Source organism: Caretta caretta, chromosome 9 (genome assembly GCF_965140235.1).
Source record: "Caretta caretta isolate rCarCar2 chromosome 9, rCarCar1.hap1, whole genome shotgun sequence".
Classification (NCBI taxonomy): Eukaryota; Metazoa; Chordata; order Testudines; family Cheloniidae; genus Caretta; species Caretta caretta.
The window spans coordinates 84,120,083-84,133,929 of record NC_134214.1 but is presented as its reverse complement, the minus strand read 5'-3'; the positions used below and the strand labels follow the sequence as shown (position 1 = coordinate 84,133,929).

Sequence of the window (13,847 nt, the reverse complement as noted above, 5' to 3'; positions counted from 1 at the left end):
AAATCAAATCACGCTTCCACATAACTTCATATTAGGGTTGCCAATTTTCAGCACAGTAGCTTAAGTTATTAAGTTTTTATACCCTGTTCAACCCACTGACTGTAGTGTTGTTCAAAGGTCTGAATAGGGCCATATTTGTCTTTTAGGACCACAATTTTAGAGATGCCTTGGCCTGGCCTTGCACAGCTTTGCACTTGCAAATAATTCTGGGTGCAATTTTGCAAGTATAACTGACTGCAAGCACAAATAATAGCACTATGTCGAACTATTTGATTTTGCGCATGGATAGGTATCAAGATGGTTAAATGGATAATCACATTTGCAAATTATTTACTGATGCAAAATGGAAGGTCAGTTTTCAAACTTTGGCCTTTACTGTCCTAAAACTTGAGGACGCTAGTCTGGGTAAACTGAAAAGTGCAACCTTCTGGACATTCTTCAGCCTTTATTCACGCTGCTCCTAATACACCTATGTTGCTGAACATCAGTCAATTGTTATGCAGTATTAACGAGCAATCTTCTCTTTTTCAGCAGGCTCTTCCAACGGAGGCACTAGCTTGGACTGTTTGTCTTCTGACACACCAGTGTATTATGACATTGCAGCACAATACCATCAAATTGCAACACGTCAAAAAATAATAATGTTGCATTGACCATGAAAGATGCTTTAAGGCACTTCAGTGTACTGAGAGCCTAACATGCAAGACACAAGGTCATGCTATTGCTAAAGCAGGGATGATTGGCAGTGGAATTTTTCCCCACACGTTTCTGCATAGGTAGTTACTTTAATAACTTTGCTTTAGCTCTTTCAGGCAGGGTATTGTGTTTCCTGGTTATACAGCTTATCCTCTTTTTGTAATGAATTATAAAAAATACCTCTGACATTTTCACATTCCTTGTGTGGCTAGTGAAGTGAGTCACAGCTCAGACAGCACTGAACCTAATGTGCTGAACATACTGATTCTTGGACAAAAATGAAATAATCAAGAAACAAATGCTAGCAAGTTATATTCTTCTATAGTTTTGAGCCATAACAATATATAACAGGACACAACCTTCCTGTACCTCTGCATTGTGTATTTGAGATGAGGGATGGGAAGGATATTACTAAGTGACCAAACAGTGAACTTCATGAAGGAAAAAAGTAAGTTCAATACACAAGAACCATGTGGCAAATTTTTATGTATAGAGCTTTTATTTACTAATATTAAAAAACTGTCTTCATTCATGCAGTAGCTAAGCAAAAAGGAACTTTAGTTGGTAACATGCTATAAATAAAAACAGAGAGCCCAGTGTTCTGATGATAAACAGATTCCGTCCTTCTATAAGCTGTTTGTTCATTCACTTCATGGAATGCTGATTTCCCAGGCAGTTTGCTTCTGGGGACAAAAAGGAAATGTATTTTCTGTAGAGAAGGCGGGGTGGGGAAGTTGGGGGGAGACACGAAAGCTGGATATTAAAAGGCAAGCATGGTAGTTAAGCACACAGGACAGTGATAACTTATCCCTTGTTCCACCAAAAGAGAATGGTAATTAATTGGCACCACTGGCAAGCCAAGTGTCTTTTATGCTGTTGCTGATCCAAAGACTAGGGAGGAAGGACATATGACTCTCTGATATTAGACACAGGTTTGAACCAAAGCCAAGATCCAAGCACCCTTTGACTTCAGTAGAAGTGGGGTTCAGAATCTGAACACAGACGCAGACCTATCCTTTGTGAACGTCCCTTATTTCTGATTCATTGGTCCCTTTAAGTCCTTGGAATCTTTGTGATCATCCAGTCTGACCTTCTGTATGACATAGGCCATAGAACTTCCCAAAAATAATTTCTAGAGCTTATTTTAGAAAAACATCCAGTCTTGATTTAAAAATTGGCAATGATGGAGAATCCAACATAACCCTTGGTTAACTGTTCCAATGGTTAATTACCTTCACTGTCAAAAAATGTACGCCTTATTTCTAGTCTGAATTTGTCTAACTTCAACTCTTAGCCATTGGATCATGTTATACCTTTCTCTGCTAGACTAAGAGCCCATTATCAAATATTTGTTCCACATATAGGTACTTCGACACTGATCAGATCACCCCTTAATCTTTGCGATACTCAAGGCGCTCAATTTATTTAGCTTGTCACTATACAGCATATTTTCTAGTCCTTTAATCATTCTCATGGCATTTCTCTGAACCCTCTCCAATTTATCAACACCCTTCTTGAATTGTGGGCACCAGAAATGCACACAGTATTCCTGCAGTGGTCACACCAATGTCAAATGAAGAGGTAAAATAACCTCCCTACTCCTAATCAACATTCCTCTGTTTATGTATCCAAGGATTGCATTAGCCCTTTTGATTGCAGGGTTGCACTGAGAGCTCATACTCAGTGGATTATCTGCTGTGATTTCCAAATGGTTTTCAGAGTCCGTGCTTCCCAGGATCGTATGCCCCATCCTTTGTTCCTAGATTATATGCTGACATTTAGCTGTATTAAAACACATTCTGTTTGCTTGCTCTCAATTTACCGAGCAATCCAGATTGCTCTGTACTGGTGACCTGTTCTCTTCACAATTTACCACTCCCCCTAGTTTGGGTGTCTTATGCAAAGTTTATCAGTGGTGATTTTCTGTTTTCTTCCAGGTCATTGATAAAGATGTTAAATAGCATAGGGTCAAGGGATCCCAAACCTGAGGGAATCCCCTAGAAACACAACTACTTGATGATGATTCCCCATTTATAGTTACATTAAGACCAATCAGTTAGCCAGCTTTTAATCTATTTAATATGTTCCATGTTAATTTTATATTGTTCTAGTTTTTTTAACCAAAATGTTGTGTCATACGCCTTACAGAATCATAGAATATCAGGGTTGGAAGGGACCCCTGAAGGTCATCTAGTCCAACCCCCTGCTCGAAGCAGGACCAATTCCCAGTTAAATCATCCCAGCCAGGGCTTTGTCAAGCCTGACCTTAAAAACCTCTAAGGAAGGAGATTCTACCACCTCCCTAGGTAACGCATTCCAGTGTTTCACCACCCTCTTAGTGAAAAAGTTTTTCCTAATATCCAATCTAAACCTCCCCCACTGCAGCTTGAGACCATTACTCCTCGTTCTGTCATCTGCTACCATTGAGAACAGTCTAGAGCCATCCTCTTTGGAACCCCCTTTCAGGTAGTTGAAAGCAGCTATCAAATCCCCCCTCATTCTTCTCTTCTGCAGGCTAAACAATCCCAGCTCCCTCAGCCTCTCCTCATAACTCATGTGTTCCAGACCCCTAATCATTTTTGTTGCCCTTCGCTGGACTCTCTCCAATTTATCCACATCCTTCTTGAAGTGTGGGGCCCAAAACTGGACACAGTATTCCTGCAGTGGTCACACCAATGTCAAATGAAGAGGTAAAATAACCTCCCTACTCCTAATCAACATTCCTCTGTTTATGTATCCAAGGATTGCTACATAAATGATACATAAATTGGACACAGTACTCCAGATGAGGCCTCACCAATGTCGAATAGAGGGGAACGATCACGTCCCTCGATCTGCTCGCTATGCCCCTACTTATACATCCCAAAATGCCATTGGCCTTCTTGGCAACAAGGGCACACTGCTGACTCATATCCAGCTTCTCGTCCACTGTCACCCCTAGGTCCTTTTCCGCAGAACTGCTGCCTAGCCATTCGGTCCCTAGTCTGTAGCGGTGCATTGGGTTCTTCCGTCCTAAGTGCAGGACCCTGCACTTATCCTTATTGAACCTCATCAGATTTCTTTTGGCCCAATCCTCCAATTTGTCTAGGTCCTTCTGTATCTTATCCCTCCCCTCCAGCGTATCTACCACTCCTCCCAGTTTAGTATCATCCGCAAATTTGCTGAGAGTGCAATCCACACCATCCTCCAGATCATTTATGAAGATATTGAACAAAACCGGCCCCAGGACCGACCCTTGGGGCACTCCACTTGATACCGGCTGCCAACTAGACATGGAGCCATTGATAACTACCCGTTGAGCCCGACAATCTAGCCAGCTTTCTACCCACCTTCTAGTGCATTCTTCCAGCCCATACTTCCTTAACTTAGAAGTCTATGTACATTACCTCAACATTATTACCTTTATCAACCAAACTTGTGATCTCATAAAAAAAAGATATCAGGTTAGTTTGATAGGATTTTCTATAAACCCATGTTGATTGGCATTAATTATATTACTCTCCTTTAATTCTTTATTTAATCAAGTCCCCTAGCAGCTGCTCCATTATCTTGCCTGGGATTGATGTCCGACTGACAGGCCTATAATTGTCTGGGTCACCCCATTTACACTTTTTAAATATTGGCACATTAGCTTTCCGCCAGTCTTCTGGAACTTCTCCATGTTCCAAGACTTATTGAAATGAAATGAATCCCCCTTTCTGCAATTCTAAGTGCTCCCAGATTTGAGGGTGTTAAGTCTGGAAGTGAGGCCCAAAGCCCATCTCTAATTAACTCCTATTTGTGATGATCAATTCTTTCTATTGCACCTGAGCTGAGCGGTGATTTACATTCCCATAATGCCTTGCATTCAACAGATTAAAGTGCTTCACAGGCTCAGTTATATGAGGCAAATCCTCTCCCACCCTTTGTGGGCATGGAGAGCCCCAGCTGTAGACAAATAGGGTTCCATTACACAGGATATGGGTAGTGCACATGGCCAGCATAGTAGGGTGTAGCCCCACAGGGCTTCCTGACCCTAAATGGCAGAGGTGTAAGGGACCGGACAGTGGAGGTGGAGAAGGAGGAGCAAGAAGCAGGACTGATGAATTCATGACTAGAGAGGGTCTTTTCGCAATTGGGATGAAGCAGCCGCTTCTGGAGAGCAGGCAGAGGAAGAGAAAGAAGCAACGCCTCTTTTAGTTTCCCCTACAAAGAAGAAGGATTCTGAGGATGAAACTGGTGTTGTTTATCCATCTTGCTAAATTAACTCACCAAGTGGATTAATATAATCAAGGGTTTGCCATTAATACAATTTGTGGTGTTGGTACAAAACTGAGCTCACTCCAAGCAGGGTTCCACCCTGCATCAAAACTCCCATGCCAAAAAATAACGTTAGTCAGAAGTAGGATTTTCCCCTGGCCATATACGTCTATTCCACCTAGAAAAGGCTCATTGAGCAACAGCAAGCCCAGACTAATGGAACATAGGATATGGTGTGACGAAGTGGGAATGTTCTTAAGGTTTTCTCTGAATATTGTGCGGGAGCCTCAGTTTCCAGCTATACCTTTCTTAAGTATCTAGGTGTTGGGATAAGGGTGTGTGATTGTTGCAGAGCCCTAGGCAGGTGTGATGCTGTCTGCACAGAGAATGGCAAACACCCTGTCTCCTGGCAACTGATGGCCTGGGCCCCTCCCCTGCAAAGGTGACAACTGAAGGTGTTGAAGAACAAAGAGATAAGGTGGCCTCCTGCCCCGAGAAAGAAACAAAGGCCAGAGGAGGGGCTGGAGGGGGCTTCAGTTTGGAGCTGGCTGGGGAAAGAGAGGGAGGCCCAGAACCAGGGTCTGGCCTCTCTGGCCCCCAGGATGGACCTGACTGAGGGGTCCTGTTCTCTGTACCTACAAACTCTGTTTTAGACCATGTTCCTGTTGTCTAATACACCTTCTGTTTTATTGGCTGGCTGAGAGTCATGTCTGACTGTGGAGCTGGGGTGCAGGGCCCTCTGGCTTCCCCAGGAGCCCTGCCCGTGCGGACTCACTGTGGGAAGCGCATGGTGTGAAAAGGGGATGCTGAATGCTCCAAAGTCAGATCCAGGAAGGTCGAAGCTATGTAAGCTTCTTGCCCTGAAGACAGTATGCCCACAGAGAGGAGGCACGCTTCCCCAGAGTCCTGATTGGCTTTGTATGGAGTAGTTGCAGAGCATTGCCCGGTGACTCCATGACAACTGGACTAGATGGATAACAGGTCTGATCCATTCCTAAGACAATTCCTGTCTCTGATAGTGGCCAGTATCAGATGCTGTTGAGGCCATTGCAAGAAACTCCACAGTACACAGATGTAGAATACTCTGCCCCATGAGGGTCTCATCCTAATTCCCACTAATCAGAAATTGGTTTAAGATGAAATACGGTGTTTTACATCCCTTCAAGCCTCAGCTCATCTGTGGGATGTAAGTATCATCATCCCCATTTTACATATAGGTAAACCGAGACACAAAGGGATTAAGTGATTTGCCCAAGATTATGAGACTAAGCAGTGGCAGGGCAATATTAGAACTCTTGAGTCTGTCATTGCTTTTATCCCTCCTGCTCTAATTACAACATGCTTCTTCCAGATGGGGTTAAATAGAGTTCGTCCACCCCTAGCTGAATGTGTTGGCGTCTGAAATGTGAACATATGGGTGGTGGTGAAGAGTTCTCTCCTGCTGCATGTTTTGCAAGTGAGGACAGGGGAAAGTTTTTTCTGCTTTAGAATAAAATAATCCTAAAGAAACAAATGTAACTTAAGTGGATATTTTTGTTTTAAAGTAATTTCCCCCTCAGTATATCTTCTTGTAATTACTATTTAATGATTGTAAAGGAGGAAACGGTTCCCTTTGATTATAGGCAGGAAGGGGTCCCCTCTGAATATAGGCAGCAAGGCCATCTGTTAAATCTGTCATGTTATTAACATGACGCAGTTTAAAAGAGGGATTTAACTACTTTACAACTAGCATTGTCCTTGGACCATATCTCTATTCACTATGCATTCAACTTTGACCTCCTTGCAATCACTTGTTTGGAAAATAACTACTGAGCTACAAGATCTAGAAGTGTTTTAAGAGAGCCGAAAAACTAAACCCTAAAGGGTCCTTGCCAGGAAGAGAGTTAGTGAGCTCCTGCGTCTATTAACTTTGGGCTGGAAAAAAAATCACCACATCTGGGAGCTGACTACACCCACACTTTAGGAAAGCTCTGATCTGGATTTAAACTCTGCAGATCAAGCCCACCTTTAATTAGCTTTACTGTTTCCATGATTTAATATTTCCTTACCATTTTACCCTGGGATCATTGAACATAAGGTACTAGGCAATGCCTTGCAATTTGGATTATGTTCTACGTACGTGTCTGCATTTGAGACAACCGCTTCTCAGGGATTCGACCATGACGTATCCTATAAACTGTTCCTTGTGGACAGAAATCTGCATGGAGCCCCAGCAGATTAAATGGGGATCTGTGGAGGCTCAAGAGTCTGACTCCACAGGCCAGCAGGGACTTTGCAGAGGCAGCACAATCATTCTCAATGTGGGAAAGGCTGTATGGTGGACGGCTGAAGAGTGACTCATTGGTCCGTCTAAGGAGCAGCATTACCAGACACTAAAGAGAGCTCTAACCAGTATGCCACAGCCAGAAGATTGGCGGCCGTCATGTGGGGATACAAGGGGCTGGCTGAAGGAGTAGTTACTTAAAGCAAGGAACAAACTGGGGAATCTTGCAGACTCCACCCTGAATAGAGAGGATTTCCAGAGAAATGAGTAGACCCCAACAGCAGAAATCTACCCAGAGATTCACATTTAAATTGCTGATTCTGTTGCTGTGGCCTGAACTGAATCTCCTCTCAGATACAGCCCTGATGGGGAAGTGTAAATATTAGAAAATTCTATTAATCATCCAAACACCTCACTGCCAAACACTGCACTGTCCAGATGGATTATTTGTCTGTCACACATGGAAACAACCTATTCTCTTCAAACCCAGTTCATTATCTTGTTGCTAAAAAAAAGGACTAGCAGTCAATAGTCAATGTACACTGTCAATCTTGTTAAGATCTTCTGGCAAGCAGAACAGTTAGACCATAAGACAAGCCTGAAAAATGATTTTTTTTAAATGAGTGCCCATTTCAAGTGACTCAAATGAAGAGGGCCATCGCCAAGCTAACACATATCAGGTGTGTATCCTAGCAATAATCAAGCCCCAAACAGATCAGAGAAGCATCCAAAAGATGCTTTGGTCTAGGGCTCATGCTAAAGTCTAAGAACAGATGCTGTTGAGAGATTTGTCATACAGTACTTCAAAGGAAAAGGTCAAAGCTCAGAATTAAGAGTCAGGGAACCTGGAATCTATTCCTAGCTCAACCACTGACTCCCTATGTGATCCTGGAGAAGTAACCTATTTTTCAGAGGTGAAGACGTCAGTGGGAGCTCTGTGCACTCAGCATCTCTGAAAACAGGTCATTAGTCCCTCTGTTTCCTCATCTGTAAAGTGCAGGAAATAATATTAACCCACTTTACAGGATGTTGTAATGCAGGACTTTATGCATGGAGAGGCCAGAAGCGATATCTGACAGACATTAGCACTCTCGACCTGCCGCTATGCTTGGGAGAGCAAGTGCAGTGCCAGTGTGATTTGAATGCCCATGCATCATGGGTAGCTTTTTGGTGTGCAGACATGTGGTGTGTTATGGTATCACAATGCTAAAATTCTCTAGTACAGACAGGGCCAAGTTCATTTAATTCACAAGCTGTAATGATTAATGCAGTCCATCTTCCTGCAAGAGGCTACAGTGAGGACTGTGAAACCCTGCAGATAAATCTAGGAAATCTGCCTTGCAATCCATGATCTGCTGGTTCCTGTGTGGACCTGGAGAAGTTGACAGATAGCACTGATCATTTCAGCTCTCTCCCCTTGAGATCCAGAGGTAAGAGGTTAGCACCATGCTATGCAATCCCTGAAAAAGGATGTTAACACCATCCCTGTAATTTAAAATATCACCTTCATTTATCACAGTGAAACTTCCAGGATGCTCTGAATATAAAATTCTATGCTTGACAATCTAATAGTTAAAATATTAAAGCAAATTATAAATGGTCCCAACATTTAGCAGCATTGACTCCAACAGAATATCCAGTGTCTGTGGTAGACAGTAATCATTTATACATAAATAATTTGTGTGTGCGTGTGTGTTTTGGGGGACTGTGGGAGAGAGGGGGTAGGGAGCAAGTTCAGAACAAAGGCAAACATTCAAATCAGCCTGAAGCCTTTTAAAAATGTCAATTATTTGCATTCCTAACACATGAGCAAATGCAATCACAGTTTACTGGATAAAAGGAGATAGCTTTGGGAGATCACAAAAGGGGAATGGAATTCTGCCTTGGAGTAAAAAGTGGGCATAATTCCCCTGGCATATCTATTTAGTGCTTTACATCCATAGCTGTCAAACTGTTTTACAAAGGTGGGTAAGTATCAATACCCCCATCCCATTTTACATAGATGGAAACTGAGACAGAGAGGTCACCCAGTGGTCAACTGGCAGAGTCTGTAAGAGCTCAGATCAGTTCCCAGTCTAGAGCCTTATCCAGTGGTCAATGCTGCCTCTCCACTGAAATCAGTGTTCGCAATGCCAGCTTCTACAGCATTGACTTTGAACCTGAGAACCCAAACGACAAGTGAATACTCCAAAGTCCAAGAAGTATGGTCTCCAATCCTTCGTTTTTTCATGGAAAGCAAGTAAGGCAGCTGCATGTCATTGTGTTCAGGAGTGCAAGATGTTTGATTAGTTTTATTTTAAAATGGACTTTCTCAGTACAGTGCTGAGAGAGTATCTCAAATAAAATAATGATGACCACCCCTAGCATCTGGATGGAAATTTTGCCGAAGCACTCGCTACAAAATCTGTTGCAGCCAACTGGAGGGATGGAATGTATGTTATGTCATTTTAAATTCTCTCCCTACCTGCTCGTTACTTTAAAATAAAGAGTGTTCCTTTAAAATAAAGAGTGTTCAGTTCTGAAATGTACCCACTACTGACCTGAACAGCCACTAGCTGAGCCAAAGGCTGTTAATAGGAAACCAGGCAGCCCACACACCGCACCCCTGTGAAGTACCAGTGGGGAAATAGGAGGGTTAGGTGAATGTTTATAAGTGTTTTGAAGATGTAGAAGTGCTAGGTAGCATTAATTACATGTGGCAACAATAATAAAATAATAATAATAATAATAATAATATCAGTTCATTGGGCTAGCTGACAACAATCCGTCTGGCATAATTTTTTAAGAGTGCTCTGCTGGGAAAGATGGAGTTCTACAATGAACGCACCATAAACCTTTAACACATCCGCTTAAAACCAGTCAGCCAGATTTTCAAGAGATAGCCAACTAATTTCTACTCCTGAATCATAGAATCATAGAATATCAGGGTTGGAAGGGACCCCTGAAGGTCATCTAGTCCAACTCCCTGCTCAAAGCAGGACCAATCCCCAATTAAATCATCCCAGCCAGAGTTCTGTCAAGCCTGACCTTAAAAACTTCTAAGGAAGGAGATTCTACCACCTCCCTAGGTTTACACATTCCAATGTTTCACCACCCTCCTAGTGAAACAGTTTTCCCTAATATTCAAACTAAACCTCCCCCACTGCAACTTGAGACCATTACTCCTTGTCCTGTCATCTTCTACCACTGAGAATAGTCTAGAACCATCCTCTTTGGAACCACCTCTCAGGTAGCTGAAAGCAGCTATCAAATCCTCCCTCATTCTTCTCTTCTGCAGACTAAACAATCCCAGTTCCCTCAGCCTCTCCTCATAAGTCATGTGTTCCAGACCCCTAATCATTTTTGTTGCCCTTCGCTGGACTCTCTCCAATTTATCCACATCCTGGGACCAAATCTTGTGGTCTTTACTCAGCAAAATTCCCACTGACTTGCAAGGACTGGCAGATTTGCTGCTTACGCATAGAAGGAAAGCTGTGAGGAGTGAGAGGAGCAATAGAGGTTACCAGATTACCAATACCTGGGAAAAGAAACAATGAGCTGGTACAGCCTGTGATCCTCCAAATAATGTGTGGCTGCACTGGACTAGCATCATCAATATGCCTAAACACAGAACAAGCTTCAGACATTTCTCCGACTCAGAAAAATCACAGGCCATCCAAAACACCCTCAGTTAGGACTTAATCTCAACCCCTATCCCCTAGTATTTCATATGGTTGCAACTGCAAGTATGCAAGTGCCCCAAATTCTGAAATTCTGTTGATTGCAAGAAACAATTGTTAGCAACAGAGATACACACAGTCACAATCCACCAGCCCACACTGTCCCCAGCACAGAAAACCCACAGATACCTAGTGATCACAGGAGGTCCCTTTAATTTGAGGGTTTCAATTGCTTTTTAACAAAACATCCTTGAAATACTTGTACAGCAGATGAGTATGAGAGGGAGGACCAGAAGGGCAAGTGCTCTTTCTTCATTAAGTGCAGCAGCATTGAAAGCAGTAGTTAAAGATCCAAAGTACAGCATGTTTCACCTTGTTCATGGGATATATTAGTTCAGATGGTGGAAGATCCCACACAGGAACATTCTGTACGCACCTACTAACCAGCATACTAAAACTTTGATTTAATAAAGAGCAAACAAAGATTACAAGACTGGAGTGGGACCATGGCGAACGCATGAAATGACTGGTTTGACACAGGAAGCCGTTTAACTGCACATCAGTTTTTACAGTTAAGTATTGCCGTTGAAAGAAGTAAGAGCCTAACCAGACCCCCAAGCTTCTGCCCCAAAATTCAGAACAGCTGTTTGAAAAATAGCTGTAACTGGGCCCATCTCTAGTTCTCCAATAGGATTTGAACAGTCTTTTTTTTTTTTAAATATACAATTTTATTATTGGTCAGCTCAACAAAAGTACAGAAGAAGGAAGCCTTACATGCTCCGCAGAGATGAAGAGGTCATTCAGCCAGCTGAGCAATTTCCCAGCTGTGGCTAATAAATGCAGCATTGTCTAGAATTCATCTGTCTTTATGACACCCTGCCACAGAGGTAAATGACAAATATAGGATTGTCTGTCCAGCAAACACTGGTGCTGTCCTGCAAGGGGACAGATGATTTACTGCAACGTCAGCAAAGAGAAAATAAGCCAAGCGGGGAAGAGTAGATACACTGATGAGGAGAAAAGGCATTTCATTTCAGTGATGCTTACCAGCACTGTTAAAGTCAGGGTGTCTCAGCATTTCAGTTATACACTCTCATTTTCCCAGGGCTGTAAAAATTTCATTCCTGGCTAAAACTAGGCCCACACACTTTCTAAGGGTATGTCTGTTCAGGATTTTGAAAGTTTACAGATAGTTTATATATGAAGATTTTTAAAGAAAATAATACAAATCAGCTTAATAAATTACATATATTCTTACTCCCCCCAGATTCAGTTTCTTACACTCCTGACTGCAGGCTTATCAGGGAGCTCAGTGTCCATGATACAGGCTATGTGGATGCAACGCTGGACAGCCTGGATAATAATGCAATAAAGAAAATGGGAAACTAAATTAAAATAATAGTAATTTGATATGGCTTGCCTTTCAGAGGGTGTGGCCGGCAGAGAAAGTGTAGGAGAATTTTAGCTTTTCAGAGGGCTACGTTTTTCTTTGTCAGAGCTGGAGACTGAAACCCTCAGAAGAATGGGTATAACATGGGCAGCAAATATTTCCCCATACCACTCTGCCAGTGTGCCTCAGGGACCACTTGTAGGGTGTACTGCCTCTTCAGCCCTCAGCCACTCTGCTCAGATTACCAACATGGGCGCCAGTAGTGGGCACTTGCTTTTTCGAAGTGGGCAACCATCCACGAGGAACTAGTCTGAAGATGCAAAGCTAAATTTTCAAAACATTCTTAAAGGGAAATGGCTCACTGATGCCTGGGCATTGGGAATGTAAGAAAATCTCTCTCTCCCCAAATTAACATTGTTAGCACAAAACTTTCGTAGCCGTTGTTTGGAGAGTGAGGCAGATAGAGCTTCTATTTCCCCCTGCTTTATTCACTGTTTATGCTCTACCATACCTCTTCATCTTCTTGCTGAGGGGTAGCATGTGGCCCCTTCTCCTAGTCCTCCTATGATCCAAAGCAGCATAGGAGAGAAGTGCTGCTTTATCACAACCTTATCTTTTCCCACCATACAACCTCCCACCTGCATGGGCTTGTCCCAGTCTGATCCTTACCAGGATGTTGGAACAATTTGTATAGTGAGGATGCTGAGAATCAATGAACCAAACTGTAAACCCTGTATATAATGAAACCACTTCAAGCCGGGGGTGCAGCAGTCACCCCTAGTTCCAGCAACTATGATCCTTACCCCTCTGATAAGCAGAGGAAGCAGCCCCTCCCAGTACAGTCCTTCTCTCCGCAGTGTGGAGGAGTGAGATGGTTTTCCAGTGCAAGCGTTCACAACTTGTGTGTCACCATCCCCCTGGGGTCAGGAAAGTCAATGGTGGGGGAGGTTGCAAAGCACTGAAAATTTTATTTCAATCAAATCTCACTCCCCCACTCCCTGCACACCCTTACCCTTCAAGCTCAAGTATGCTGTGTCAACCTTTTGAAACACACACACACACACAAATTAGATAGGCTTATTGTTATCATGGATGCATTTTTACATGTACAGTAAATGAAAGGAGTTGAAAAGATTTGACTTTAAACAAGAGGTCACCAATCTGAAAAGGGTTTAGAAACACTGGCCTGCTGGCTAGAGCAGTGAATTGAGATTTCTAGTTCTTGTCCTGACTGTCACTGACTCACTGTGCAATCTTGGGTAAATCACTTAAAACTTTCGGTGCTTCCATTCCCACATTTGTCAAGTAGTGAAAAGACTTACCTAACCTCACAGAGGGTCTGTGGAGCTTAATTTGTGTTTGTAAAATGCTTTGAGCTCCTCAGAGGAGAGGTGCTATGTAAGTGCTAACTATAGCATTATACCATAGCTTTACCTCTGTTATCAGAGAAAAGAGCCAATAGAAAGTCACAAGATACCAAGCATAGAAATCACATTTCTCATTCCAATCCACAACAAGGTGAAGCCATGCTTAGGTATGATTACAATGTTCTCATCTTGTAAATGACACTGATTCTAGAGACAGAAGGAATCATTAGATT

The 13,847-nt window shown here is 42.7% G+C and overlaps 1 long non-coding RNA gene across 1 annotated transcript in view; it reads right to left on the bottom strand.

Moving 5' to 3' along the window:
- Positions 1-1,103: 1,103 nt before the first annotated feature.
- The window catches only part of LOC125642259 (uncharacterized), a 45,721-nt gene continuing 32,977 nt past the window's right edge, over positions 1,104-13,847 (bottom strand). Inside the window, exon 3 of the long non-coding RNA XR_007358349.2 lies at positions 1,104-1,405. This is a non-coding gene — a long non-coding RNA (uncharacterized LOC125642259). The remainder of the gene's footprint in view (positions 1,406-13,847) is intronic.